This window comes from Mustelus asterias, chromosome 10, assembly GCF_964213995.1.
Source record: "Mustelus asterias chromosome 10, sMusAst1.hap1.1, whole genome shotgun sequence".
NCBI classification, from domain to species: domain Eukaryota; kingdom Metazoa; phylum Chordata; class Chondrichthyes; order Carcharhiniformes; family Triakidae; genus Mustelus; species Mustelus asterias.
In genome coordinates, this window is record NC_135810.1 from 96,018,608 (window position 1) to 96,046,544 (window position 27,937).

The window sequence follows — 27,937 nt, forward strand, 5'->3', positions numbered from 1 at the left end:
TTGGCTCATTAGTGTGTTTAATTGCCATCCTGCCACTGGGGATTGCTGCATAGATCCTACCTAACCCCAACTTAATTGGGTACAACCAAGAATCCAGTACAGGTACGCCCGCCCAATTCTCCCAACCCCCACTGCAGTGGTCTCTATTAAACTCCGCCCATTGTGTCTGGTGAACAGTAAAAGCATTCATTGTCTGTAATTCCAGAAGTGTTGCCTAACTTGCTGACGCACATTTCTAAGAAACATATCCCAGAAGCTAATCATTCAAATATCAGTGCTTTGCTTAGTGAACAGAAGTTATAGAAACTAGTCAAAAAAATAGAAATCACAGGACACAAACGGTAATTCAATAGTTTGCCTGAAAGGGAAATTAGTTGGTTACAGTACTTCATTGTTCTGTAGGGGAAAGCAGGGAGAGGATAAAGAACACAGAGACGCTGAATATAAATAAAGATCAGTTCACCCATTTAACACTTAAATAACGTGACACCAAAAAGCTAAACAGACCCTAATCCAGACGACCACCAGGGAACTTAACTTAGTCAAGGAAGTATCTACAAGAATCTGAGAAAAATAAGCTAATCTTCATCAAAAATGTTGGTCATTCCACTCTTGGATCTTATTTGAAATGTACTTGCTGCACAGGTAGAGGAAATTGAATTTGCAGCTGCTTCAAGAGCGGCACGGTAGCACAGTGGTTAGCATTGCTGCTTCACAGCTCCAGGGTCCCGGGTTCGATTCCCGGCTCGGGTCACTGTCTGTGTGGAGTTTGCACATTCTCCTCGTGTCTGCGTGGGTTTCCTCCGGGTGCTCCGGTTTCCTCCCACAGTCCAAAGATGTGCGGGTTAGGTTGATTGGCCAGGTTAAAAATTGCCCCTTAGAGTCCTGAGATGCGTAGGTTAGAGGGATTAGCGGGTAAATATGTGGGGGTAGGGCCTGGGTGGGATTGTGGTCGGTGCAGACTCGATGGGCCGAATGGCCTCTTTCTGCACTGTAGGGTTTCTATGATTCTATGAAGAGTTAAAATGGCACCAGTAGAACAAGGAGTCAAATTCTGTAGCTACATGTAAAACTCACTCACAGTGAGCTCTTTGGCTCCCCATTTTCCTCCGAGCAACATAAACCATTAGATGCCCTGATATTCTGCTCCTGAAACATCTCCTGTACTCATATGGCCAGGACAGCTGTCTCCCATTCTACATGCTATCTACATGCCATGCTTATGACACCCTATCCACAAGTCAACATCATCCCATCGCACAACTACTAACTTCTGACTCTCCCACATTTCAGCTGAATTTTAAGTGGGCATGGGACGTGGGCCAGCAGGGTTGTTTGTAGCATTTGGAAAACCCGGAGCTAAGTGCATCTGTCTGTGGCTTTTTAACTCAGTCAATTAATTAACATATCGGCCAGGATTTTCCCATCCCAAAACAGGACAGTATACAGGCAGGACAACAAACAGCTTCGGAGTTGTGGTGGCACAGTGACACAGTACTTAGCACTGCTGCCTCATAGCGCCAGGTCAATTCCTGGCTTAGGTCACTGTCTGTGCAGATTCCGCACATTCTCCCCATGCCTGCGAGGGTTTCCTTCGGGTGCTCCAGTTTCCTCCCACAGTCCGAAAGATATGCTGGTTAGGTGCACTGGCCATGCTAAATGCTCCCCCAGTGTACTCAAACAGGCGCTGGAGTGTGGCGACTAGGGGATTTTCACAGTAACTTCATTGCAGTGTTAATGTAAGCCTACTTGTGACACTAATAAACAAACTTCAACTTTAAATGGCTGAGTGGACTGGCCAGAAGTCCCACCTCAACGTCTAGTGCCCTGCCATTTTACACAACATAAGGGGAGGTGGTACTGTGGTGTTATTGTCATTGGATTTTACCTTAATCCAGAGACCCAGTGTCATTCTCCGGTGTTCTGGGTTCGAATCCCACTATGGCAGATGGTGAAATTTGAATTCAATAAAAAAAATCTGGAATTAAAAGTCTACTGATGACCATGAAACCATTGGCGATTGTTAAAAAAAACCCAGCTTGTTCACACATGCCTATTAAGAAAGTCCCACCTCTAGACCAATAAAGGCTCCAGGGATTTCAAAAAAATCATCTCAATTTGATTTATCACATGTATTAGTATACAGTGAAAAGTATTGCTTCTTGCGCGCTGTACAGACAAAGCATACTGTACATAGAGAAGGAAAGGAGAGAGTGCAGAACGTAGTGTTACAGTCATAGCTAGGGTGTGGAGAAAGATCAACTTAGTGCGAGGTAGGTCCATTCAAAAGTCTGATGGCAGCAAGGAAGAAGCTGTTCTCGAGTCGGTTGGTACGTGACCTCAGACTTTTGTATCTTTGTCCTCGCAGAAGAAAGTGGAAGAGAGAATGTCCATGGTGCGTGGGATCCTTGATTATGCTGGCTGCTTTTCCAAGGCAGCAGGAAGTGTAAACATAGTCAATGGATGGGAGGCTGGTTTGCGTGATGGATTGGGCTACATTCACGACCTTTTGTAGTTCCTTGCGGTCTTGGGCAGAGCAGGAGCCATACCAAGCTGTGATACAGCCAGAAAGAATGCTTTCTATGGTGCATCTGTAAAAGTTGGTGAGAGTCGTAGCTGACATGCCAAATTTCCTTAGTCTTCTGAGAAAGTAGAGGTGTTGGTGGGCTTTCTTAACTATAGCATCGCCATGGAGGGACCAGGACGGGTTCTTGGTAATGTGGACACCTAAAAACCTGAAGCTCTCGACCATTTCTACTTCATCCCCATTGATGTAGACAGGGGCATGTCTTCCACTATGCTTCCTGAAGTCGATGACTATCTCCTTCATTTTATTGACATTGAGGGAGAAATTACTGTCGTTGCACCAGTTTCTCTATCTCTTTCCTGTACTCAGTAGCCTGGAGATGGAGAACATGATTTGCGCTCATTCCTGATTCCGGTCTCCCTGGGAAAATCCCAACCATTATTTACAGGTTTCCAACAACCACCAGCAGTTTGAGTCAATTTCAACTTGAATATTTAAATAGACAAGGCAAGCATGAAATTGGATGGATTCTGGAGTTGTGAGCAGAGCACAGGGAAGTGACAGAATCGAAGCATAAGTCAACACATTGCTATAAGTAAGCTCCCTGGGTGTGAGGCAATGGCTGTAAGGATCCCTCAGTTAATATTATTCCTCACTAACAGGAGGAAGAATCCTGCCAGTGAAACCAAGAGTGAAAGCAAATAGCATGTGCTGAATAGATGGATGGAGGGCCTTCAAAGGTCCCACAGGAGGTTTTGCAGGACAATAATGATACTCACAGAATCCTTACACTGCAAAAAGCCCATTGAGCCTGCACTGACAGCAATCCCACCCAGGCCCGATCCCATAACCCAACGTATTTACCCTGCTAATCCCTCTGACACTAAGGGGCAATTTAGCATGGCCAATCCACCTAACCCGCACATCTTTGGACTGTGGGAGGAGACCGGAGCACCCAGAGGAAACCCACGCAGACACTGGAAGAAGGTGCAAACTCCACACAGACACTCACCCGAGGCTGGAATTGAACCCGGGTCCCTGGCACTGTGAAGCAGCAGTCCTAACGACTGTGCTACCAATGTCCAAAGATGTGCAGGTTAGGTGGATTGGCCATGCTACATTGCTCCTTAGTGTCAGCAGGACTAGCTAGGGTAAATGCATGGGGTTATGGGGATAGGGCCTGGGTGAGATTGTGGTATGTGCAGACTCGATGGGCTGATTGGCCTCCTTCTGCAATGTAGGATTCTATGATTCTACACCGTGCTGCCCCACAGAAGGTCATCACAGGACTCAGGCAGACCATGCACCAGCTCAGATACTCACACTTCAGTGATATTGGTTAGGTTGATAGATGCATTTTCACCGAGCGATTCATAGCATCACAAGTGGAAAAAACAGATGGCGGAGACTTGAGGAGCAGTGGAGAGTCTTAATCGAAGGTTGCAAAATAGTCCAAACTCAGCTCAGCAGGAATGCAGATGCTGGGGCCATCAACAAGGAGGAAAATGTGATAGTTACATTGGGCAGTGGGCAATGTACCTTTAAAAAGAAAGCAACGTGGCATAATGGACACTGTGCACTCTCAAAATGGTTTGTGGAAAGTCGGGTGACCTCTGGACAGGCAGAATCTGTGTCTGGGAAGTGGCTTACAAATGCAAATAGATTTTCCAAGTGTAAATTGACTTCCCCTCAGCATTTCAATAGAAGGGATTTAAAGGACAATGGCCACCAATCCTGATGGCCCCATGAAGATGGAATGTCCAATCAAGTCTTTCAGTGAGCTAATCATAGCTGGTATATTGATAGGCTATCAATCACCCACCTCCCCCCCACTCCATGGCATATCAATCACTGTAGCTCCAACCCATTCTGTGGATAATAGGATGCATCAAAACTGTCATCACATGACTAAAAATAGGGCCCCCCCCCCAACACCCCGCGCGCAGGTGCAACCTCGTATTAATACATAAGGGAACCCAGAAAGGCAGTCTGGGATCAGAAGCACAGAAGGATCACACTCAGCCCAAGAAGCGAAGAACCCTGCCTAAAACAAACAGTTAATTTAGGCAATGAAAAGGGCTAATTTGTTTCACATGCAAGATCATATTTCTTCTGTGTGGGAACTCGGCTACAATTTAATCTGAAAAAGTCAGAAATCTCCAACCTGCATTTGTATTCAAAAAACCAAGAGACAAAATCATTCAGGCCTGATATGCATCTTAAAAGGATGGTTAAAGATAATTGACTTATTTTTTGTTACTCTGTTGGTAATCTATGTGCATATTACATCTCTAGAACTCATATTTTCTTGTGTGTAGGTGTGTCTGTGTGTCTGACAAATGGATGCTTGGTTGAGTACATTTGTGAAATTAAATTGATCAAGTCAAGAAAATTTGGCATGTCAGCATCGACTCTCGCCAACCTTTACAGATGCATCATAGAAAGCATTCTTTCTGGTTGTATCACAGCTTGGTATGGCTCCTATTCTGCCCAAGACCACAAGGAACTACAAAAGGTCGTGAATGTAACCCAATCCATCACGCAAACCAGCCTCCCATCCATTGATTCTGTCTACACTTCCCGCTGCCTCAGCAACACAGCCAGCATAATTAAGGACCCCATGCACCCCGGACATTCTCTCTTCCACCTTCGGGAAAAAGATACAAAAGTCTGAAGTCACATACCAACCGACTCAAGAGCAGCTTCTTCCTGGCTGCTGTCAGACTTTTCAATGGACTTACCTTGCATTAAGTTGATCTTTCTCCACACCCTAGCTATGACTGCAACACTACATTCTGCACTCTCTTGTTTCCTTCTCTATGAACGGTATGCTTTGTCTGTAAAGCGCGCATAAAACAATACTTTTCGCTGTATGTTAATACATGTGACAATAATAAATCAAATCAAAATCATTTCTTTTGATTTAACCTAACAAGAAAGCTTGTTTCCGTCTTTTCTTTAATGTTACAGCACTAACAAGGGTTAAAACATTTCTTTTCAAAGATACACCTTGTTGTGGTTAGCCAAGATGTGGGAAAAGAGGGTAGGGTTGGGTAACCCACCACCTCACCCTGTCTGTACTTGCAGAGAAGCAAAGAATGTCTACACTGGCAGACCTTCCAGCTGCACAGTGCATGTTTTTTTGCAATTTTTTCATTTTACAAAAAAAAAAGGCAGTCTTATAACCAGAAAAAAAAGTTCTGGAGAAATATACGCATTTGCAAATATTGTGGTATGGTTTTCAGAATGCAATAACCTTCTCTGTAGTTACCAGGAGTTTGAAAGACTTACAGGAGTGTGAATCAAAACAGCCTCAATGGGAGACTGGGACATTAGTATTGAAATATTAAATATCGCTTATTTTTAGTTCAATTTAATTTATTTTAGCTACTCAATTGTAGAACTGTTTTAACATTTTGCCCTTTCTTATCCAACAGAAAACTGTCTCCTGCTAATCCTTCATTAGCATAATACATCCCCTTATCCTGCTCTTTAGTATTTTGTTATGGAATTGTCTTATTTTCCACCCTCTGGTGAAACCTGGGAATGGAATGTTTACGGAACTTACACAAGGTGAAGATTAGCCATTTATCCTGAATACACAAGCACTGACTTCACTGAAAGCCTCATATGCTGATAAGCATTTTCCATTACTTGACAGGGTTTTCTTTTGGCAATTATGGAACTTTAATTTTCACAATTGTTGTAACCTAACTTCCATAACATGAGTTGGTAGTAAGTTAATTAGTTGATGTTGTAAGTGGCTGGCTGGCTGCTTTCTTGTTGGGCTATTGTCTAAATATAAATTGCAATTGAAAATGATCTAGTGGAGGTCTTATGGCGCAGTGGGTAGCATCCCTACCTCTGGGCCAGAAGGTATGGGTTGAAGTCTTACTCCAGTACTTGATGGCTATGGAAGGTGTGTTCATAACATGGCCAAACAAATTGATTATTAGCCTGTAAATCCTTTCAATTAGCCTGACGGCAGGCAGTAAGAGCGAGAGAGTTCCCTAGTCAGCCACACTGCAGAAGGCAATGACAAGTCACTGCAGTCTTTTGCCAAGCATATCATAGACCAATCCAATGGAAGACTATGGTCACCAATGTCCTCCTAGGGCATGGTACCTGAAGGAGAAAGACTAAATGATCAATCTCAAATTGGAAAAGTAGTCATTATGTATTCGAAGAGTCAGAAGAGTGTGGAGTTTAGCCTCAGACGGAGTTCTGGTGCAGGTGAAAAGGAGTTTATTTTTTCTGTAATTCGTGCTTGCCTGGAGTGAGTGAATCGAGTTTCATTCTTGCAAGGATTCAGTGCCAGTGGGAGTTTCTGTTAATGCTATCTACTTTTCGAAGTTGGATATTGTGGGATGGAGAGGTAGACCATTTTATGCAATGTGTTAACAATTAAGCTTCTAATACAGAAGATCTCAGTACTCGAGTAGCAATTAACCACACTTCATAGCATTACATGATGATAGGTTTATACGACTTAAAATGTAGCTTTCCAGGAACCAATGCTAAGCAGCCTATCAAACCAAGACTGTATCGAAAGAAATAAGTTGATGACCAGTTGCTGAGGTAGTAGATGGAGAAGGGTCCCAAAAGTGCAAGAAATCCAGATGTTACTGTAATTGTTTAATCATTTAAATAGAATGATGAGACAATATTATAAAATGTATGAATATCATAGAAATCATAGAAACCCTACAGTGCAGAAGGAGGCCATTCGGCCCATCGAGTCTGCACCGACCACAATCCCACCCAGGTCCTACCCCCACATATTTACCCGCTAATCCCTCTAACCTACGCATCTCAGGGGCAATTTTAACCTGGCCAATCAACCTAACCCGCACATCTTTGGACTGTGGGAGGAAACCGGAGCACCCGGAGGAAACCCACGCAAACACGAGGAGAATGTGCAAACTCCACACAGACAGTGACCCAAGCCAGGAATCGAACTCGGGACCCTGGAGCTGTGAAGCAGCAGTGCTAACCACTGCGCTACCGTGCCGCCAACTTTGTAAACAGCTTTGTAAACAGTAACATTGGTAACAGGCCAGTGAAGCATTACAAGGCTGTTCATGAATATTAAAATGCGTTCTGCATTAACAAAGAATAAGACATTATTATTAGCTAGACAGATACTGGGTGGGATTTTCCAGCCACACCTGCCCCAAAGCCGGAAAATCCCACCCGAGGTCAAGAGATCTTTCCATGGTCTGCCCCTTGCCCGCTATGTTTCCTATGGCGGGCGGAACGGGAAAATTTGCTCCACCATGATTGTGCATGGATTCGCTACCTATAGCAGTTATTCGACGACTGAGAGCTAAGCACTATGACTTAAACAAATATGGTTGAGACAGAAGCATGTGACAAATGTCAAAATTGCCATTGAATGCAGACTACTTGATTCTGATGCTTTAATTATATTGACTACTGCCAGTTTTACATGAATGCAGGGTGATTAGGATATCATTCAGTGGAAAAATGGGAACTAAGATACATAGAAAAAAGTAGTAGATTTTTTTGGCCCTTCGAGTCTGCTCTGCCATTCAACATGATCATGGCTGATCTTCTATCTCAACACCATACTCCAGTGCTCCTCCCATACCCCTTGACAACTTTAGAGTCCAGAAATTGATCTAGAAACCTATTTCCTTCTTAATTACATTTAGTGATGTGGCCTCGACTGGCTTCAGTGGGAGAGAATTCCACAGGTTCACCACCCTCTGAGTGAAGGCATTTCTCCTCATCTCAATCCTAAATGGCCTACCTCATTTCCAGTGACTGTGACCCTTTGTTCTAGACACCCCAGCCAGAGGAAGCAATATCTCTGCATTCAGTCCGTCCAGCCCTGTCAGTATTTCGTACATTTCAGTTAGATCCCCTCACATTCTTCTAAATTTCAGTGAATATAGGCCTAGTCGACTCAATCTCTGCTCATATGACAATGTTGCTACACCAGGAATCAGTCTGGTGAACCTTCAGTGCACTCCCTCTATGACATGTACATCCTTTCTTAGATAAGGAGACCAAAACTGCACACGATAGTCCAGGTGTGGTCTCACCAAGGCCCTGTACAACTGTAGTAAGACTTCCTTCCTCCTGTTTTCAAGTTCTCTTGCAATGAAGGCCAACATACCATTTGCCTTCCTAACTGCTTGCTTTACCTGCATGCTTGCTTCAGTGTACTTGGACACCCAGGTCCCTTTGTATGTCAACACTTCCCAATCTATCACTATTTAAATAATATTCTGCCATTCAGTTTCTCTGTCAGAAGTGGATAACTTCACATTTATCCACATTATTCAACATCTGCCATGGATTTGCCCATTTATTCAACTTATCCAAATCACCTTGACGCATCTTAACATCCTCCTCACCGTTCAGACTCCCACCAAGTTTCATGTCATCAGCAAACTTGGAAAATATTACTTTTGGTTCCCTCATCCAAATCATTGATGTATATTGTGATCCTGCAGGGCCCCACTAGTCACTGCCTGCCATTTTGAAAAGGATCCATTTATTCCTACTCTATTTCCTGTCTGCTCGCCAATTCTCAATCCATGCAATTATATTACCCCAATCCCATGTGCTTTAATTTTACACACCAACATTTTATGTGGGACTTTACCAAAAACTCTGACAATCCAAATAACCACATCCACCGGTGCACCCTTATCTATGCTTCGAGTTCCTTCTTTAAAAAGGTTTGTCAAACATTATTTCCCTTTCATTAATCCAGTTGACTTTGTCTAATTCTGCTGATATTTTCTAAGTGTCCTGTTGTCACATCCTAGCATTTTCCCTACGACTGATATTAGGCTAACCAGTCTGTAATTCAAAGCTCTGGGCCCCAAATACAACAGCACGTCAATGATCACAGTAAAAAAAATCTTCAATAAAGCAACAGAACGTTCAACAGGTTTTAAATTTTCATCGGTAAGATAAAAGTCACGACAGAATAGAGTCCCACAGGCTATTATTTTTTTTAATATCAGCCTTTGCCAAGTTTTAGAACTCAGAATTAGCTTATTGTGAGTTTCAGACATAAGCTCTGGCTGGCTCTGTTTAGCAACAAGTCCATTTCATTGTTCCACGGTGGAAGTGTATTTCCAGCTTGCTTTCCCTATCCGAGTTTAAATGCCTGATTTTCCCGAGGGCTTACTCGAGAATGTGGACTTCATGTAACAAAACGGCGTATTAAAACCACAAAAGTCCACGTACCTTGCCGGGATACGGTGAGTGCTGGAGGCTGGTGTTGGAGGCTGTGTGGAACGCTGACCGGAATTAGAACGCGATCGGTTTCTGTAACTTAGCGACCACCGCGAAACTGTCACATAGAAATCGACAAACAACCCAGGGCCAGCCCTCATTGGACTGTACTGTCACCTGATTCCAGCAGCTGCTCAGCAACCACCCCAAGTTGCAACCTTCCCCATCATCATTCAACAAGTGGAGGTGGCTGAGAGCGGGTACAAAGTTTCAACAAACAATTATCCGCTGTGTTGTATCTTGGCAGGTTATGGGACTGTTAACTTATGATGTGGTGTTGTTAAACTTCTTACTCTGTTAACTTAAACAGCTTTGAGAGTATTTCTTTTTTCCGCGAAAAGGAGGAAGTAACAAGCTTCAAGTGAGAGCGGCAGGCGGACAGGAACACGTAGGGCTATCCATTCACCCAAGAGAGATGTATGGGTGTATAATACGTGTCTGGGCACGATGTCAATTGTTTAAATGGAAGTTATTGCATTTCTAGTTCATACTTTCTGAAGACTTGTTTTGTTGACTTTATAATATGTACTTTTTTGATCTTTAAAGCCACATGTTGGGTTTAGTTCAATTCGCAAATATAGGGAGAAATTTAATCTCACTAATTTTCTTTAAAAATGCAAGTTTTCTTTTTATAGTTAAGTAATTGTAAGCAGAATAAAAAGTCACCTTGTTTGCAGCAACAGCACTTACAGTAATAAAAGGGCAGGAGAATATTTTGCATCAATATTGCAAAAGTATTGGGTTGCAATAACTGGCAAACGGGGATGAACAACAATAAGTTTTATAAATTTATTTATTATTGTCACAAGTCAGCTTACATGAACATACAATGAAGTCACTGTGAAAATCTCCTAGTCACCACACTCCAGTGCCTGCCAGCGCCTGTTCGGATACACTGAGGGAGAATTTAGCATGGCCAATGCACCTAACCAGCACGTCTTTCAGACTGTCGGAGGCAACTGGAGGAAACCCACGCAGATATGGGGAGAGCGTGCAGACTCCGCACAACCTGTAACCCAAGCCGGGAATTGAACCCAGGTCCCTGACGCTGTGAGGCAGCAGTGCTAACCACTGTAGGTTTATTGATAATACCAAGCAGCTATTCCATGCTGCATGTCTGCCTGTGACCAGGAAAGAATTCCTGTGCTCCTGACACATGGCCCCTTTTGTACCCGCATCATCTCGGGGTCACGTAAGCACCTGGTCTACATCTCCCCCGTTTAAGTTGGGACAACTGGTAGTACTGAGGTATAGCAGTATAAGTCAACAGTCACAGGATGTAAACTATTCACAACATAAAAAGTTGAACAGGGCTTACAACACATAACTATTTACATTGTGCAAAACACTGAATGGCCTATTGCAGCATATGCATAGCCCACCGTGTCTCCTTTCCCCCCAATTTAAAAAAAAAAGCAGTCTATCTGTAGACTAGTTCATCACATAGTTCTTGAACCTTGTTTTGTATTCATGTGCCCTGAACATGTGATTGTGCCAGTCAGCTGTGCTTGACATGCATTCGGTGTCCTCAGTGTGGATGGTATCAGGTGTCCTTGCAGTGTACCCAGTGGCTGCAGGACTTGCTGTGTCGGCTTCTGGAGGAGCTTTAATTTCCATTGGTGCAGAGGCCTGAATTGCAGGCCGGATGCATGGGGTAGTGTGGTGGTTGGTGGTGCTGGTTCACATACCTGCAGTAGCTGAGACCGGTCTCGTATGTAATGAGCACCATCCAAGGCAGCCACACAGCTGTTTGGCTGCGGGGCAAAGCAGTGTATCACTGCCAGTTTGTCATGGCCACATGTGTTCTGGATCCTGACCATTTGGATATAAAGGGCAGAGTCTGCAAGCATTTCAATTGTAGTACGTCTTTCCCCTTCATCACCGCTTCATTAAGGTGCCTCACATTGGCTTCCACTTTCAGTTACAAGAGGGCCTTGGCAAAGAAGATCGTGGTCCTGGAGCAGCGGAGAACATTCGCTGTGCTGACGAGGGCAGACACTGTCTCAGCACAGTCCACAGGCTGAGGAATGCAGCAGAGAAATGTGTGTGGCCTCGGGCACATTTCTCAAGTAGCTGCTTGGCTGAGCATACCGCCCGTTCTGCTCGGCTGTTAGATAGTGAGTACAGGGAACTGACTACTCATAATGTGCTCAAAGTCCCTGAACTCCCTGGGGATGAACTGGCGAATGTTGTCCATCATGATCCTCTGAGGGATGGCACGTATGATGAAATGTCTCTTGAGCTTGTATCTGGCCATGTTTTTTTTATTTATTAGTGTCACAAGTAGGCTTACATTAACATTACAATGAAGTTACTGGGAAAATCTCCGCCACACTCCGGCGCCTGTTCGGGTACACTGAGGGAGAATTTTTAGCATAGCCAATGCACCTAACCAACACGTCTTCCGGACTGTGGGAGGAAACCGGAGCAACCGAAGGAAACCCACGCAGACATGTGGAGAACAAGCAGACTCCACACAGACAGTGACCCAAGCTGGGAATCAAACCCGGGTCCATGGTGCGTGAGGCAGCAGTGTGCCACCGTGACAACGTGCCGCCCATGTCATTTTTCTTTATGTCTGGCAGGTGGTCGATTTCAAACCAATTAGATTACAAGTTGACTCAGACCAAATGCAGTTTACCATTCCATTTGAAGATATTAACCACCGTGAGAGACCATGAGAGGTCCAGGACCTCATGGAAATGCAGTGGCTCTTTGGCTTGATGTGGCTTGAGCACGTACGTTGCATGGTGCACGCCTGGATACTTCCCTTTCCATGTCCGTATACATTGGGGACCAGTATAGTGTTTCCTTTGCACTGTATCTGATTGCTTCCAGCCCTGGGTGCCCTTGGTGAAGTTGCTGGATATCGTACCTCCGCAGAGAGGCAGTGGTGATGTATCGCTGACCATGCAATATTAATCTGTCTCTCTGAGAGAAGACTGTGCAGAGCTCATGGGGAATCTCTTTGAGGACTCAGGCCCATCATTCATCATGACATCTGCATGCGAATTCCGTCTGTACGATATCCTTAAACTCCTCAATTCAATAAGATGAAAGTACCTGCTTGGCCCTATAGTCAATGTCCTCCTCACAATCTACTTGGTCAATGGTGGGTAGGAAGGTTCTGGAGAGGGCATCACAAGGTACAGTTTCTTGCTGCTTTGTCAATATTCTATGTGTCTGCCCACACCCAGGGCAGAACTCCCGTGCTTTAGACACATGATCCCTCTTGTACTCATGTAAGCCCAGCATCCACGTGACTACCTGGTCTACAAATAGGTTTGGTGTGGAGATGCTGGCATTGGACTGGGTTGGGCACAGTAAGAAGTCTCACAACACCAGGTTAAAGTCCAACAGGCTTATTTGGAATAACGAGCTTTCAGAGCACTGCTTCTTTATCAGGTGAGTCACCTGATGAAGGAGCAGTGCTCCAAAAGCTTGTGATTCCAAATAAACCTGTTGGACTTTAACCTGGTGTTGTGAGACTTCTTACTGTACAAATAGGTTGTCAGTCCAGGAAGGAGACATTGCTGGATCTAGCTCCAGGGAATGAGGTGGAACAAAGTTAGTAGGGAAATGTTTAGGGTGAATGATCATAGTGTCACAAGATTTAGGTTAGCTATGGAAAGGGCCAAAGAGCAATCCAGAACAAAAATAATTATTTAGGATAGGGTCAAATACACTGGGGTGAAAACTGATCTGGATTCAGGTAAAACTGGATTCAAAGATTGGCTGTTAAAACTGTAATGGAAAAACGGGCTGCCTTTAAAGAGGAGATGGCGAACGATGTTCGCATGAGAAGGAAAGGTAAGACAAACCAAGCTGGAGCTCCCAGATGACAAAAGAGATAAAAAGTAAATGAAGCAGAAAAAGGGAGTGTATGCAGATCAGCGATCGTTAATGATAAATGAGGACACAGGCTGATTATAAAAAGTCTAAGGAGGAAGTGAAAAAAAGAAACGAGCAGCAAATAGAGAGTATGAGAAAAGACTGGCACCGATCATTAAAGGAATCCAGAAGTCTTTGCCAGGTCTTCTGAAAGTCATACCTTGTCGGAGAGTGGGAGGTCAGGAACTTAAAGTCCTGACAGACCGGGAGCGGTCTGTAGAGGATACTCTATTTAGCTAAAGTAACCAAAAGAGTATTTTTTTGAGTATTGAACCATTCATTTTAAATTGACATATATATATATACACATAGAAATAATGCACTGAGAAATGTCATCTGAAATCATTAAATATTTGCCTTTATTATTTCCTGTCAGAAATGTTAGATCTGCGCTCGATGTCTTCTCATGGTCAGTATTACGAGGCTCTCCAATAAACAGACAGTACATGCCTAACAGCCATTAGCCTACTTTACTGCCCAATATCTAGTCATACAATGGGGATGAGTTGTAACAAAGAAAATTCTTGTTATGTGAACTGGATACTGTATTCTCAGCACAGGCTACCTTGTGCACCTCTACCATATTCTGCTATAGTGGGTTCAAGTCCCACTCCAGAACCTGCGCACAAAACTCCAGGCTGATACTCCAGTGCTGTACTGAGGGAGTGCAGCACTGCTGGAGGTGCAATCATTCAGACAGGACATAAAGATGTTTGGAAGAAGAGCAGGGATGTTATCCGCAGTGTCCTGGCCAATATTCAGTCAGTGGCGACTGCTGTCTGAAATTAAGGATAAAATCCAGCATGTGAGTTTCTACTATAGGTTGCCATTTGAGTGAACAGGCTGAATCTCGACCCACAGATCGTTCGGCACATGGGGGCAGGATGTCACATGAGTCAGTGGTATCTGGAGTGCAGGATTTGTTTCCTTTTCTTTCCTTCTCTGCTCCCACTCTACCTCATCAGTAAGGGGTTTGGCTCAAAAACATAGCTTCACCGATAGGCTGCTGGCATTTTGAACAATTGGTAGCACGCTCCTTCCAGTCGTTAATGTCAATGCAACCATGCCTCGAGGAGAGCTTCAGTGAGCCTTTGTCCTCCCTGGAACAGCCATTTGAGAGTTGAGAAAACAAGGCCTGTCGGAGGAGGTGTGTTCCAGCCATCCGGACACAGTGTCCAGTCCGTCAAACTGGTTCTATAGGAGTTTTGCCTGAATGCTTGTGGAGCTCGCTCCAAGGACACGACAGTTTGATCAACGGTCCTCCCAATAAATCAGAAGGATGCACTGTAGACATTGCTGTTGGAACCTCTCTAGCACTCGTATGTGTCGCTGATACAGAGTGCAGGTTGCACTGCATACAGGAGCACGGTGACAACAACTGCTCAGTACACAAAGAACTTTGTTGACTTTCTGAGAACTTTGTTGTCAAAATCTCACCGCTATTATTTGTAGAAAGCTTAGCTAGCATTAGCTGATCTGGTGCTTTGGCTCTTGTCCATGCTGGCCTTTTAGAATCGCTACAGTGCAGAGGGAGGCTATTTGGCCCATCGAGACTGCACTGACCACAATTCACCCAGGCCCTATTCCCGTGACCCCACATATTTACTCTGCTAATCGCCCTGACACTAGGGTCAATTTAGCATGGCCAATCAACCTAACCCGCACATCTTTGGAGTGTGGGAGGAAACTGAAGCACCCGGAGGAAACCCACGCAGACACGAGGAGAATGTGAAAACTCCACACAGACAGTGACCTGAGGCCGGAATTGAATCCGGGTACCCGGGCTTTGAGACCGGATGCTGTTGGGGTATGGGAAGTCCTCAACGTATTCCCGAATCTCTCCTTCAACATAAAAGCAAGGTGGAATATTTGACTGACCATGTCAGGAGTTTTGCTTTGGCAATATTCAAGGACAGGCTGAGTTTCGTGTATGCAGAATTGAAGAGATTGAGAGTGGCTTGCAAATCTGGTGCAGAGTGGGCAATGTCATTGCAGTCATCTGCAAACTGTTGATTATGGGGTGGATTTTCCGGCCGCGCTCGCCCCGAAACCTGAAAATCCCGCCCGAGGTCAACGGACCTTTCCATGGTTCGCTTTTCACCTGCTCCAATTCTCATGACGGGCGGGACAGTAAAATTCGCCCTTGTGTGTATCTATGGTGTTCAGTTTAGTTTTGGCACAGAATTGACTGAGGTTAAAGAGTTTTCCATTTAGGCAGCATTTAAATACTGACACCAGAGGGCAGTTGATCTTTGATAAAGTGAATCGATATTGTCCGATTGTAAATAGTATGGGAGCTATCACACAGCCTTGCTCGATACCAATCCAGATTTTGAAGATAAAAGCAAAATACTGAGGAGGCTGGAATCTGAAACAAAAACAGAAAATGCAGGACAATCTCAGCAAGTCTGACTGCATCTGTGGAGAGAGAATAGAGTCAACGTTTCGAGTCTGGATTACTCTTCATCAAAACTGATTCTAAAGGTGGCTGCTTCAGATTTCCCAATCAAGACAGCTGCAGTCATATCACCATGAAGTAGTTGCAGGATAGGGATGAAGTTTCTTGGACAGCCAGATCTCTGGAGCACAACCCACAGAGCCTCATGATTTTACTGGCCCAGATTTTCACCACGTCAGCGAGCCTTTGTATCGTGGTTAAAAATGACAAGAGGCCTGGAAATCCTAGGTCCTGCTGCCAAACATGGCACTTGCTACCTTCAGCTGGAAGGTCCACAGCTACATCGTATCACTGGGAAGATTACTTCAGCCGCAGGAAGCCACAACTTCACAGGAGTAGACTATCTGGTCACCATCACTTGGCTGTATGCCAGAGCTTACTGTGCACAAATTGGGCGTCGTGTCTCCCCCTATTACAGCAGTGACAATACTGAAAAAGAACTTCATTGGCTGCAATGCCCGGTGGTCGCTAAAGTCACTAAATGAATGCAAGTATTTTCTTTTTTGATAATGAGATTGATAAACAAATTAATGAGATAGATCAATTAGAAATGAATCATCTGATTAATTTTACAAAAAGGAGGAGACGTTTAATTGCTAACCATCTGTTCTTTTCTGAAAAACAAGCATCCTGCAGTCAAAAATCTGTTGGGCACCTTGAGCACTTATTTGTCTGCATAAATCAACTTTCAAAAACAGCATGTTTTTCATTTTCAGGTTTGCATTGCACTACCCGGAAGTGTGGTGGAGACAGGTTTAATTGAGGCATTCAAAAGGGCATGAGATGATTATTTGAATGTTTTGTATTCATTCATGGGTGGCCGGGCCAGCATTTGTTGCCCATCTCTAGTTGCCCTTGTACTGAGTGGCTTGCTGGACCATTTCAGAGGGCCATTTAAGAGTCAACCACATTGCTGTGGATTTGGAGTCCCATGTAAGCCAGACCGGGTAAGAATGACAGATTTCCTTCCCTGAAGGACACCAGTGAACCAAATGGATTTTTACAACAATCAACAATGTTTCATGGTCATCAATAAACTTTTAAATTCTTTTTTATTTAATTTAAGTTTCACCGATAGAAATAGAATAGAAATAATGGGCAGGGGTACAGGGAAAAGGCAGGGGAGTGGCACTAAGTCATGATGTTCATTTGGAGAGTCAATGCAGACACAATGGGCCTATTGGCTGCCTCCTGCTCCCTCACAATTCGGCGATTTATTGCTTGTAAAAATATTGGGGAAGGATTCTTTTAAAAAGGCTGCTTAACTGGATGAGGTGGGAGGTCACGTGATGAAAGCTCCAACACTATATCCAATCAAATTTGACTAACCTTAGATCAACACGTAAGTCATTTCCAAAACGAGAATGTTCCGAGTTTGTACTGAATTCCAAATTATTTTATAAGACTCTCCATGACATGCCACACTGTCTTATTTAGCAGGTGAAATACATTTTAATGAGCTGTAACATTTTTTGAAGCCAGTCAGCACTAAGCTTAAGGAAAACGCTTTCTCTCCCACTCTCCAATTCTGACTTCCTTATCAGTTCTTGCAGACTAACATCTTTGTGTTTCTGTGGGTCTTTTCTTAACAGGACTCCCACTTACCTGATGAAGGAGCAGCGCCCCGAAAGCTAGTGGCCTGTGCTACCAAATAAACCTGTTGGACTTTAACCTGGTGTTGTGAGACTTCTTACGGTCTTTTCTTAGCCAAACAAGGAGCCAAATGCCGGATCCCTATTCACACTGCATGCCTGGGGAGTGGCCAATCCACCAGCCTACCTCCTTTGTAGGTGTGAAATCCTGTACAACACTCTGCGTGGCTCATCTGAATGAAACTTTCTTTCTGGGTTATGTTTCTGAAACTTTATCTCAACCAAATGCAGGAAATATGTCCTAGTTAGGCTCTTTGATTTATTTATCTGCTGAATTCTAACCTACATCCCCAGCTGCGTTATGTTGTGGATTTAACCTCTGTGAGGCTGAATTTAATTATGATTGCAACATTGTCTTATAAATTATCCAAAAAATTCACACAAATTATTTTCACGTTGGGCCTGGGCAAAAGCAGGCAGATTGGTCACCTGTCATTAACTTTACCCAACTGTTCTTGCTATCGATCTCCGCTCACACTCCCAGGTTAAAAATTCCAAAATGTGAGGCAGCTGATAGCAGTTCATGATGTATTTTCAGATCTTTGTGTTGACAAGAATCTGACAGAGAAAAGGATAGGTTAAGATTTGGGTTCGTCCATTTATTTGACCAACCTTTCAGGATTTGTTTCGATCATATTAAATCATTCTTAACCTTCAATCTACTGAAAAGATACATTTGTTTATTTAAAATAGCTAAATCAGTATGCTCTCAATCCAAATAATACTCTGCCCACCTGCCTCTGGATTATCATGGAGCCCAGTCAGGAACGGCTGTGATATTGGGGTAGACATTGTCTTGTGAGTAGACAATGTGATTAATACCAGCTGGAAATATTGTTGGTGCGTGTCTAAAATATTTCAGTTTACAAGTTAACCTAATGGATTGAGGATTTGATTCCCCAGTGAAAGAGACTGGTGATAATACAATGCACAGTGAAAAAAAAGGTTTGCATTGAGCACCTTTCAACACCTCAGGATGTTCCAAATATTTTGATTTGATTTTGATTTTGATTTGATTTGATTTATTGTCACATGTATTAACATACAGTGAAAAGTATTGTTTCTTGCGCGCTATACAGACAAAGCATACCGTTCATAGAGAAGGAAACAAGAGAGTGCAGAACATAGTGTTACAGTCATAGCTGGAGTGTAGAGGAAGGATTGTATGATGGCACAGCGGTTAGCACTGCTGCCTCACAGCACCAGGAACCCGGCTTGGATCACTGTCTGTGCGGAGTTTGCACATTCTCCCCGTGTCTGCGTGGGTTTTCTCCGGGTGCTCTGGTTTCCTCTCACAGTGCGAAAGACATGCTGGTTAGGTGCATTGGCCATGCCAAATTCTCCCTCAGTGTACCCGAACAGGCGCCGGAGCATGGCGACTAGGTGATTTTCACAGTTACTTCATTGCAGTGTTAATGTAAGCCTACTTGTGACACTAATGAATAAACCTTTTATTGCCAAAGTTCAGTCAATGACGTCATGCAGGAAACATGAAGAAAGGCTGTTAGTTTACATACAGCAAACTCCTGCAACGAGTAATGTCTTAACCTGTTTTAGTAATATTGATTGAGAAATAGGTATTGACCTGGGCACCAGATGGAACTCCCCTGTTCTTCAAAGTAGCATCATGGGATCTTTTATATCCTCCTGAGAGGGCCTCCGTTTAATGTCAGATTCAAAAGAAGGCACCCCAACAATGCTGCACACCCTCCACACGACACTGGAGTGTCAGCCTAGACTTTTGTGCTCTGATTGAGCCAGCAACTTCAGTTTCTCGAAGATTGGGGCACCTTTTTTAAATGTCACCCCAGTGCACAATAGTTCACCAAGAACACCCCACCTGGCACAGCCCCCAGTATTGCCCCTTGGCAATGCTTGGGTGGTGCCCCGGCATGAACCTTGTCTCCCTTGAGCAATGATTTCGCCTGAGCTCCTCTAGAAGGTCTGCTCACCAGGTGCATGCCTTGGGAGACCAGTCAGGTTTTACACTGCTTTGCCATCTTGCCAACATGAATAGACTTTCTTACGGGGGATGATTCAAGCATCGAGGTCTTATAATCCTATCAAATGGATTAAAATGATGATGGTGACATTCTATGTCACTGGCGGGGCGGAGGGGACAATCCCGTCACGTGTTTACCTCAGTGAGAAACGCACTTTGGACTTGTTGCAAGATTTTCCACTCACGTCACCAAACCCACCTGAGAAAAATGGGGGTGGAAAATTCCAGCCAATGTTGGAATCCTTATGAAATCATGAAGTCCTACATCTTAAAGGCGAAGGAGCCTTGATGGTTTCAAACCTAATGTTCTTCAAGAAGAAGATGCACTTTCATTTCTAGCATTTTGCTAAGAGTATTATTTAGTACTTCATGTTGGGGAGATACTTAGAAACAAATTTCCCGCCTTACCAGAGAATATAACCATTAAAGAAGTAATTTGGACGATTTCTAATGGCAATGGAGGCCACGGCACAAAGTTGATAATCTCTCTCAAAATCACACAGAGGAAGGTATAAGGATGTTACATGCAAATAATAGACTAATTCATGAGGGGAGCTGCAATAAGATTGAGACAAAGTCACACGGATCTTCCTCTGTAAGTCGTTGTGTAAACTAATCCTGAGAAAGACTTCGCAGTGACTTAAGAAGGCAAGGTAAATAAATCATGTGAATGTATGAATAAGCTATTATTTATCTCTCACTGCTTCGTCTAGTTTTCAAACAGATTTATTGAATGACTTCATCTCAGCAGATCTGTGTTGCTATGGGAAATGGATATGCTGTGAGCTGCTTTTTAGAAAGAAATCTACATCAACCTGAGGGGCGGCATGCTGGCACAGTGGTTAGCAGTGCTGCCTCACCGCGCCAGGAACCTGGGTTCAATTCTGGCCTTGAGTGGCTGCATGGAGTTTGCGGTTGCTCTTGAGAGCACGGATGGCATTGCGTTGTGCTTGGGTGACGTTTGGGGCTGTCTCGAGTGCGGCTGATGAATCTGGCATTGAAGCATCTCCTGACAGCTTGAGCATACGTATCGAGTATAGGGCAGCAACATTGTCATCAAACCAGCAGACAACGGAGGGGCCACCATCATACTGAACAGAACGGACTACTGCAACGAGTGTACCGACAACTGAACAACCAGGAATATTACCGACAATTACCCGCAGATCCAACCAAAGAACACCAACTCAACAGACTGATTAAGACCTTTGATCCAGACCTTCAGAGTACCCTACGTTATCTCATCCCATGCACTCCCCACATTGGAGATCTCTACTGCCTCCCGAAGATACACAAGGCCAACACACCTGGCCGTCCAATCGTATCAGGCAATGGGACCTTGTGTGAGAACTTCTCTAGTTACATCGAGAGCATCCTGAAACCCATCGTACAAGGAACCCCCAGCTTCTGTTGTGACACTACGGACTTCTTACAGAAACTCAGCACCCATGAACCAGTTGAACCAGGAACACTCCTCGTCACAATGGATGTCTCAGCACTCTACACCAGCATCCCCTACAACGACGGCATTGCTGCAACAGCCTCAGTACTCAACACCGACAGCTGCAAGTCTCCAGATGCAATTCTGCAACTCATCCTCTTCATCCTGGACCACAACGTCTTCTCCTTCGACAACCAGTTCTTCATCCAGACACACGGAACAGCAATGGGGACCAAATTCACACCTCAATGTGCCAATATCTTCATGCACAAGTTTGAACAAGACCTTTTCACTGCACAGGACCTTCAACCGATACTATACACCAGATACATCAATGACATTTTGGACTCACAGCAAAGAATCACTGAAACGACTCCACGATGACACCAGCAAGTTCCATCCCACCATTAGACTCACCATGGACTACTCTCCAGAATCAGTTGCATTCTTGGACGCACACATCTCCATCAAGGATGGTCACCTCAGGACTTCACTCTACCGCAAGCCCATGCATAACCTTACGCTGTTCCACTTCTCCAGCTTCCACCCTAAACACGTTAAAGAAGCCATCCCCTACGGACAAGCCCTCCGTATACACAGGATCTGCTCAGACGAGAAAGAATGCAACAGATACCTACAGACGCTGAAAGATGCCCTCATAAGAATGGGATGTGGCGCTCAACTCATCGATCGACAGTCAACAGGCCTAGTGGTATTATCGCTAGACTATTAATCCAGAAATTCAATGTGCTTGAAGATTCATAGCATCCATATCATTATCTTAAGATTCTCTAATTTTCTTCATAACTTCTTCTTCTGCTTTGGAATATGCTTCAATACTGCTTTTTATTGTAATGGTCCTTTCTGGGTTGCAATGTGTCAAGTCTTGCAACGGAGATATTGTGATTTTAGTGTCTTTAGCGAAAAAGCGCACCGAGCTCTTCAGAAGACAAACACGGGACATGACCGAGAGTGCCCTTCGTCGTCCAGTACTTCCCCGGTGCGGAGAAACTACGATATCTTCTTCGGAGTCTTCAACGTGTCATTGATGAAGACGAACATCTCACCAAGGCCACCCCCACATCCCCACTACTTGCCTTCAAACAACCGCGCAACCTCAGACTATTGTTCACAGCAAACTACCCAACTTTCATGAGGACAGCGACCATGACACCACACAACCCTGCCACGGCAACCTCTCCAAGACATGCATGATCATTGAAATGGATACCACCATCACACGTGAGAACACCACCCACCAGGTACACGGTACATACTCATGCGACTCGGCCAACGTTGTCTGCCTCATACGCTGCAGGAAAGGATGTCCCATCAGCGAGACCATAAAAATGCTATAACAATGGATGAACGGACACTGCATGACAATCGCAAGGCAGGAGTGTTCCCTTCCAGTCGGGGAACACTTTAACAGTCAAGGGCATTCAGCCTCTGATCTTCAGGTAAGCTTTCTCCAAGGTGGCCTTCAAGACACACAACAATGCAGAATCACCGAGCAAAAACTGATAGCCAAGTTCTGCGCACATGACGATGGCCTCAGCTGGGATCTTGGGTTCATGTCACACTACATGTAACCCCCACCATTTGGCCTGGGCTTGCAAAATCCTACTAACTGCCCTGGCTTGAGACAATTCATACCTCTTTAACCTGTGATTATCCCTCTCTCCACTCACGTTGTCTGTACCTGTAAAGACTTTATTACCTGTAAAGACTTGCATTCCAACCATTATCTTGCAATTGTGTCTTTGTCTATACATGCAGTGTTTGTGAAACCTACCTCTCCACTCACCCTTTTCTCTTTCTGAACTTTGATCTTCATATACATGTGAAAATGAGCAATTCCACTGGGACACGGAATGTTTCACGGGCATTGGCCAAATGCCCAGCATTGCTGTCGGCTGGTCGATCTGAGCCATTACCTGGTCATCGCTGTTTGTGGGAGCTTGCTGTGCACAAATTAACTGCCATATTTCCGACATTATAGTAGGTACTACACTTCAAAGGACTCATTAGCTGTTAACAGTGCTATTGGGATGTCCTGAGATTGTAAAGCTGCTTTTCAAATGCAAGTCTTTTTCTTAAACCTTTCTCTTTTATTTAAGAATAACTAGAACTAAAACTACAGAACTGTGTGTGAAAAGGATTGCAAAATGTACTTTACAAAACATGTACATTGTCACCGTCTAAAAGTACAGTCATGCATTATTTGAAAACATGTAGCTTGTGACTAAATCAAAGAGCCTTCATACCTCGAACAAGACCATTTCTGTATTATTACTTCTACATGACTTGACACAGACAATGTGGATTGAAAGCTCTTTACTTTTATTTTCCTTACTTCTAGCTGTCTTATGAGAGGTAAGTATCCCCCTTTTGTTTTATCTCCACAATATTTGCTGTACAATTTGACAGTTTGCTTAAACAAAACCTTAAATTAATTTTTTGTAACTTCACGCACATGGTTTTACCTCTGTTTGCAAAGACCATAAGACATAGGAGCAGAATTAGGCCACTCAGCCCATCGAGTTTGCTCTGCCATTCAATCATGGCTGATAATTTTCACATCCCCATTCTCCAGCCTTTTCCCCATAACCCCTGATCCCCTTATTAATCAAGAACCTATCTATCTCTGTCTTAAAGACATTCAATGACCTGGCCTCCACTGCCTTCTGCAGCAAAGAATCCTACAGATTCACCACTCTCAGACTGAAGAAATTCCTCCTCATCTCTGTTTTAAAGGATCGTCCCTTTAGCCTGAGGTGGTGCCCTCTGGTTCTTGAGAGATTTAATATCATTTAGGGCGGGACTTTCTGACTGCGCTCACCCCAAGGCCAGAAAATCCTACCCAAGGTCATCCGAGGTCAGCAATGTCCCACCCGCTACGATTCCCATGGCGGGTGGGACAGGAAAATTCCGCAGTAGTTTTTACCATTGGACAGAATTGAACCAGGAACCTGCTGTGTAAAAGAAAAGTTGAGTGTTAAGTAATCATGATTTCACTGTTTGTGTGACCTTTGTATGTGTTTTAAATATTTTGCATTCATCCTTTTTAAAACCAAATACATTCATTTCCAGGTGCATAATTTTAGATTCATTTTAAGTGCTAGGATTGCACATTAAACATTGTAGTTTTAGGCTAGTTATTTTTTTAGAAAAGAGAAAGATTTAAGAAAAAGACTTAGAGTCATAGAGGTTTACAGCATGGAAACAGGCCCTTCGGCCCAACTTGTCCATGCTGCCCCTTTTTTTAAAAACCCCTAAACTAATCCCAATTGCCCGCATTTGGCCCATATCCCTCTATACCCATCGTACCCATGTAACTGTCTAAATGCTTTTTAAAAGATAAAATTGTACCCGCCTCTACTACTACCTCTGGCAGCTTGTTCCAGACACTCACCACCCTCTGTGTGAAAAAATTGCCCTTCTGGACCTTTTTGTATCTCTCCCCTCTCACCTTAAACCTACGTCCTCTAATTTTAGACTCCACCACCTCATGGAAAAGATGTTGACTATCTTCCTTATCTATGCCCTCATTATTTTATAGACCTCTATAAGATTACCCCTAAGTCTCCTATGCTCCAGGGAAAAGAGTCCCAGTCTATCCAGCCTCTCCTTATAACTCAAACCAGCAACTACTGTAATGAAGATATTATCAGTCTCTTTTCAGATTACTGAATCTTAGAAAGGTGGTGAGTTGGACACTACCCTCTGAGCCAGAAGGGTTTCAGTTCAATCCTACTCTACTGAAGGAATTCTGCACTGTCAGATGTCCCACCTCTTGGAGGGGATGATAAACCAAGAGCTCATCTTCCTCCTCAGCTTTGTGTAAAAGATTCACGGCATAATTTCGAAGACTAGGAGGAGAGTTAGGACTGGTGTCCTGTCAATATTTATCTCCCAATTAGCATCACTAATGAAACAATAGATTACATGATCATTATCACATGTATGTGGGGGCTGTGTGCAAATTGACTGTTGTGTTTGCCAAGTGTGACTATACTTAAAAAAGTATGTTATTGATTGTAAAGAGCTTTGGGATGGTCTGAGGTCATGAAAGATGCTTTATAAATGCAATTCTTTTTTTTAACTGTCATAATTCATAATAGATTAAAAGCCAGCCTCACTCACACAACTCCTATCACAGTTGAACAATGTGACTATTGTCCAGTTACTCTCTCAGCAATTTACACGGGGAGCAACCGAGCTGCACAATTAAAAAAACATTGGCTGGAATTTTCCAGCTGTTCTCGCCGGCCGGGTTGTCCAGTCCCGCCAACGGCAACATTGGCAATGGCAGCTGGCCGATGGTGGGTCGCCTCTGCTGCCATGAAACACGCCGCAGGGACGTGGAAAATCCCACCCGTTGTATGATTTGTTCAGATATGTGTTTAACAGCTTTCTGACCTGATCTGTTTAAATTTATGTTAGTTATTTTAGTTCACAAAACAGCAGTTACTGTAACGAAGATATTATCAGTCTCTTTTCAGATTGCTGAGTTTCATCTGGAGACAGAAAACATAACACGGGGTCTTTGAACGCCTCGTGATGGGCGAGAGAGCATGGGATGGGATTTGTTTCAAGACAATTAAATTTGAAATATGACCCCCAGCGCCAGGGACCCGGGTTCAATTCCTGACTTGGGTCACTGTCTGTGCAGAGTCTGCATGTTCTCCCAGTGTCTGCGTGGGTTTCCTCTGCGTGCTCCGTTTTCCTCTCACAGTCTAAAAGACGTGCTGGTTAGGTGCAATGGCCATGCTAAATTCACCCTCAGTGTACCCGAACAGGCGCCAGAGTGTGGCGACTACGGGTTTTCACAGTAACTCCATTGCAGTGTTAATGTAAGCCTACTTGTGACAATAATAAATAAAGTTTAAACTTTAACAAACAACCTGTACCCAGTTCTGGTTGTAAAGGAGGCAGTCTGTGGGCACAGCTGACTGATGTGTGTTTGAGAAGAAGATCAATTATTTAAGTATGCTAATGAGGCTGCACGCCCAATATTTTCACAGATGTAGATTTAATGCTTCAAGTACCTGATTCCCAAGCACTCGAAGGGAAACACCTGGATCCAGCAGTACCTGTGGAGCCGAAGGAGCAAGAGGGTTCCCCATTCTCCCCCGCATACCCCCCCCTCCCCCCAACCCCCACCGCAAACCAGTCCCTCAAACAGATCTGGTAACCTTACCACACTTGGTCAGCCCTCCCTGCGGTCCAAAGCCCTGCTGACTCACTGGCCGGAATTTTATGGCCGTTCAAGCCCTGCTGCCACAGCAAGCAAAGGGTTTGGTGTTCAGAGAATCCTGCTGGCGTGCACGGCCGGAGAATGCTCTCCACTCGCTCCATCAACCTGTGATCCCTCAACTCCTCCAACCTGTGACTTTGTTCCCCAACATGTGGTGCCCTCACCCAGACCCACAAACTCCTCAACCCCTGACTCTCTCCTGCCCATCATGAGAAATTAAAAATCTGCATGTTCTGCACTCAGGTTCCAAATGTAACTCAATGCTTTCAGATCACTGGTAACATATTGATGACAGCAACTGCAGCTTCATGAACCCTCCCGCCCTTTTGCTCCATAAAATGGAGATTTTTCCAACTGTCATCGAGCCTCTCAATATGGCTGGCTATACGCTCGTGTTACCACCCCCAGAGAGACCAACTGCAGAAGATAACTTCCCCAAATGCCCAAGAATCCCGCTTTATGGTTATACTTCAATTTGACCCTGAAGTGGACACTTCATTCTCCAGTCCTAAGCTCTTGATGGCTTGTTTCTTTTATCAGTTTCCAGCTAGGTAACTTCTAAGCCCTGAACTGCCTGGTGATGGTTACCCTTGTGATTCCTCCCTCTAGCCAAAGCTAGGTGAATCTTCCAGCCTTGTTTAAATCCCCTAAATCTGGTCTCTGCAATCTGAGTGTGAGCTCCTGCCTGTTTTCTACAATATATACCTGGGCCTCACTGGTCTCACAGCAACCAAGCCACCCATGGAGGTCATGTAACTCCTTCACCACCTCATTTTAACGTAAGCAGATAGTCCCAAAACATAACAAGCTTACAGCATTCATATTTGTAACACAAAGGGCAGAATTATATGGTCCTCACCAGTAGGTTTTGCAGATCCCCCACACTGATCTGGTCCTGGACTCTGGGACTTAAAATCTGGGGAATGCTTGTAGTCCAGTCTTGGCCACCCCTGTTTTCTACATGGTGAACGCTAGACACTGGCTGCCTCTATCTCTCTGCTCTCTCTCAGATTCTTATAGAGTGACTTTTCTGTGGGATTCAGTGATGTTTTAGAAACCATTCAACTCAAAACTATGAAGGCTTTCAATAGTCTTCCCCTGTCAAGGGCCATTCCCATGGCAACATGAATCACATGGGCCTTGTAACCAGGTAAAAATGCTAATTAGATATCCTCTAGACCTCAACTCAATTCTATATTGGCATTAAAATAAACTGTATAGCTGTTATGAAACCTAATATTCCTATCACCTCCCTATGCGGCGCTGCTGCCTCACAGCGCCAGGGATCCAGGTTCGATTCCCAGCTTGGGTCACTGCCTATGTGGAATTTGCTCATTCTCCCTGTGTCTGCGCGGATTTACTTCGGGTGCTCCGGTTTCGTCCCACAGTCCAAAGATGTGCAGGTTAGGTGGATTGGCCACACTAAATTGC

General features: G+C 44.2%; 1 protein-coding gene across 2 annotated transcripts in view; it reads right to left on the reverse strand.

Annotated features, from left to right (window-relative positions):
• The window catches only part of trmt9b (tRNA methyltransferase 9B), a 44,223-nt gene extending 34,370 nt beyond the window's left edge, over positions 1-9,853 (reverse strand). The window contains exon 1 of one of the 2 annotated variants that reach the window (XM_078222856.1): positions 9,755-9,851. The gene's annotated coding sequence lies outside the window, so the exon portion shown is untranslated. Of the gene's footprint in view, positions 1-9,754 lie in introns of both variants that reach the window. The other variant, XM_078222855.1, reaches the window with a different exon arrangement.
• Between the last annotated feature and the right edge of the window lie 18,084 nt (positions 9,854-27,937).